This window comes from Monoraphidium neglectum, assembly GCF_000611645.1.
Source record: "Monoraphidium neglectum strain SAG 48.87 unplaced genomic scaffold scaffold00255, whole genome shotgun sequence".
Lineage (NCBI taxonomy): Eukaryota > Viridiplantae > Chlorophyta > Chlorophyceae > Sphaeropleales > Selenastraceae > Monoraphidium > Monoraphidium neglectum.
In genome coordinates this window covers 29,062-33,216 of record NW_014013373.1, presented here as the reverse complement: position 1 = coordinate 33,216, position 4,155 = coordinate 29,062, and positions in this window count along the sequence as shown.

The following is a 4,155-nucleotide window of genomic DNA, read 5'->3' as shown; positions in this document are numbered from 1 at the left end:
GTGTTAGTTCAGCAGCGTCCCGCCGGCGCGTGCCGCTGCCGACGCGCACGCCCAGCCGCGGCGAATGCCACGCGGGCCCGCCCTCTGCGGTCCGGCGGCGCGCATTACCGAGCATCATTCATCGATCCATTCGTTCATCATCCACCATGTGCCGTTGGCACATGCAAGGTGCAAACCCACTCCCTTTGAGGGCAGACACCTAGAGCTGTAACTCGTTCCGATTGACGACACCGCCTGAACACGATCTGAAGAACAACATCAGCATATTTAAAACATTGATAGACCACTAGGCTAAGTGGGCTATCGTTGTTGGCAAGGCCCTTGTGGTGCAGGCAAGCAGCACGCGCATTCAGTCACAAATTTAATCCGAACTGCCAGGCCTATGTATTGCACAGCCCGGCCCCTGTACTGCTGCCTGAATTCAGCATATGGCGATAAAAGCCAACATGACAATCAGCCGCATCTGCACACCTTGACCACTTGACCAACGTCACGTGTGAGCAATACAAACAACAGGCCCTGCATAAACATGTCAAGGAGTTGCGCCCACAGGCACCTGCTGGCAAAAGTGCTCACGCGGTGCGGCAGCCTGTCGCAGCTCTCCAGGCGCCTGCAAACCCATCAAATCATAAGCCGCAACCACCTGCCCAGCCTGCCATGGTGAAAACAGCGGCGTCATGCGTGCGGTGCAGCGCCTGTGTTCTGAAATCAGGGCTTGCAAAGCCGCCTCCAACGCCCGGACTGCAACCCAGCAGTCATCACCGCCGCTGCTGCTGCCGGCGCCGTTGCTCCCGCTGCTGCTGCTGCTGCTGCTGCTCCTGCTGGTTTTGCTGCCTCTGAACGGCCCTGCCGGCTGTCGCGTTGCACCTGGTCCTATGCCGTCCGCCGCCCCAGCATGACTGGACAGGGCGGCGTCGCGCTCACCGCTGCCGGCGCAACCAGCGACGACAGAGCTGCTGGCGGTCTCTGCGTCCCTGACCCGCTCCACGCCGCCTGGCCCTCTCAAGATGGGCCGCACGGCTTGCGCCCAGCCCGCAGCAGCAAGTAGCGCGGGTGCCACCTGCGCCCGGCCTGCCGCGGAGCCAGCCGTCTCGCCGCCCGCCGCAGTCAGCCCCGGCTGTCGGGCTGCCGGCATCCGCTCCCGTGCAGGCGGCTGTTCCTCGGCCGGCCGCAGCTGCAGCCTCTCAGCCAACCCCGCGATGCCAGTAGCTGCGTGTGTAAGGCTCACCGGGTTCCAGCTCGGCAGCTGCTTGGTAGCTGCATTCAGGCAGGTCACGATTGGCGCCGCAAGCCAATCTGCTGACTGCCCGCCTTCCAAGACCTGAGGGCCCTGATTCTGAGGCAGGTGGGCAGGGAGAAGGCGCGGCAGCGCCCAGAGCGCGTTTGCCAGCGCCTGTGGCTCCGCCTGGCCGGCGGCCGCCAGCTCGGCGAGCCGCCCCAACAGCGGCGGCAGCCACCCCGCGTCCGCCCTCCGCCCGGGCGGCTGCGCCGACGGCGGCGGCGCGCGCCGCCCGCAGCACCAGAGCAGGCTGCCGATCGCGTGCGCGCCGATGTGCGGCGCTTGCGCCGCAGCTGCAGCGCATGAGAGCTTCAAGAGCCCTACAGCGGCCACGCCTCCACCCCTGTCGCTGCCGCTGCTCCCCAGCACAGCCGCCGCGTGCGCCATGTGGACGGCGTCCTCCGCCCGCAGCTGCCCGGCAGCTGCCAGCGCCTCGGCCCGCTGCCGTACCGCCAACCACCAGCCCGCCGCGGGCGCGTGGCGGCTGCGCTCGAGGCCGCGGCAGGCGCGGCCGAGGCTAAGGCCGGAGCAGTCGTGCAGCGACGACAGCACGGCGCGCTCGAGGGCGGCGTGCAGCTGCGGCTGGCGCGCGCCGAGGAGCCCGAGGCTGTGACAGGTGGTGGTCGCGCTGCGGGCGTCGAGCTGGTGCGCGTGCGGCAGCATCAAGGCACAGACCTGGAGGAGGGAGGGGGCAGGGGGCGCGTACGGAGGGCGCAAGGGGCGTTGCGTGGGTGGGCGGTTGGGTGGCGGCGAGCAGTGGGTTGAGAGTTGGGCAGGAGAGGGGCGGCTGTGCTCGGTGACGCGGCGCGGTGCGAGGAATGCACAAAGACATTGATTGTGCGGTTGACGTCTGGGTATCACAGAAGTACTGCGCACCAGGCAACGCTACGGGCACCACCCAAGCCAGCAGCAGGAAGTTGAGGGCTCTGCTGGAAAGCGCCCCGCTGGGTGTCGGGGCCAACGCAATGAAGCCGGCGCCGGCAGCCGAGAGGCCTGCAGACGGCGCAGCCCCCACCTGGTCAGCCAAGCTCAGTACCAGCTCCCGCCGCACCGCGCCCGCCGCGCCCGGCGCCGGCAGCAGGCGCGCCAGCTGGACCAGCAGCGCCGACGAATGGATGCCGCTCAGCCGCCCGCGCCTCGCGGCGCGGCCGCCGACGCCGGCAGTGCCGGCGGAGTTGTCCTGCCAAGGATCGGTTGGCGCGGGCGCACCGTCCAGAGGGCCGCGCAGCGCCTCGCCCGATCTGGTTGCGGCCGCAATCAGCTGCTCGATTTCCGTCAGGTCAGTGATCCGGGATATCCGCCCCGTAAGCTCGCGGCTGCGCCGGTGGGCGGCATGGTAGCCGCGGCGCGTGCCGCTGGGCGCCACCAGGGCGGGGGCGCTGCACAGCAGGGGGAGGGGCATGCAGGCCGCCCGCGCTGGCGTGCGGAGCGTGCAGGGGCTGACCATGCGGCCGTCCTGCCAAGGCTCCTGCTGCTGCTGCTGCTGCTGCTGCTGCGAGTGTCGCCGCCACTGCTGCTGCTGCTGCTGCTGTTGCTGTTGCTGATTATGATGATGTTGCTGCACTTCCTGGCATACAATTGCTGATGTTTCAAGACGCAGCCCTGCTGCACATAGCTTCAATGGCAACCTCATCCCGTGTCCCAACACGCCGCCTGGCCACTGCCCCCAGTATTGCCCGAGCAGCTGCAGCAGCCTCTGGGTAACCTGATAGAGAAAGAGACCATGCAAAGGAGGGAGCAGACAAAGGATTGAAGTGGGGAGGAGCTTCCGTGTGGCCACGTGGCAATGCAGGTGAGCAGCGGCTGCTGTTGTTGCGAGGGGGTGCAGCAGTAGTCGCAGCAACACAGCATGGCGGTCAGGTGCACGAAAAAAACGCCATATCAACACCATATCATTGTGATGCGGAAAAGTACCCTCATTTGCGCCGATCGCTCTTGTACAGCACTGTACACGCCTAGAGAAGCCCACGACGATCTCTGCTGGTGCGACAAGAACGTTATCAATTCCTTGTATCCTAGCATTGTACAGTGTAGTCCAAGGAGCCGTGTGTCATGCGTAAGGACAAAACACCCGGACAACATTTTGTCACTTACTGGTGCAGAGTGACAGCCTCGCCAAGGTGTGATAGCAAGACGACAGCGTTGGCATAGGTTCAACACAAACTTGTTTCCCGTCACCAACGAAACAGCAGTCGTTCCTGCTCGGCGGTGAAGCAGGCCGTGATGACGCGGGGCCGCAGGGCAGCGCTGGCTATGGCAGCCGTGCTGCTGACGTGCGCTAACTTAATAGGCGCTCATACATTCGACGCCAGAGAGGGCCGCAACACACGGTGAGTTTGATCTGCGACATGAACGGTGGTGCGTGCCTGCTTGCAAAGCAGGAATTTAACAGCAGCGGCAAGCGCAAACATACCACTGCATCAAGCAGTGACATCCGCCAGGTTGCGCCAGGTTGACAAAGCGCAACGCAGTGCTGGCCACCTTGACCCACTTCCCGCCCGCTGTGCGGCCATCCTGCAGCGCACTGCTGGCCACCCCAGCAGCGGCACCGCCCACATCGCCGTCGCCGCTGCCTTCGGCGTCCCCCGCGCCCGAGGGTGCTGTGAGGCGGCCTATAGGCATCCTGGCAGACATGTTCCACGCACGGAAGGGCGGCTGGAACTGGGACGGGCGCAACATCGCAGGCATCTTCATCAGCATTCTGGTGCGTCGCCGCACACGCGCCGCGACCACGTCTGCGCCCTATGGCACCGGCGTGCGCACTCGAGCCGCCCCCGCTCCGCCGGAGGCGGCACCGCGCCCTGCCCCTACGGCGTGGGTTTAAGCGGCAGCTTTCAGACCGCGCAAGCTCGGCACACACACCCCCAACCCCCACC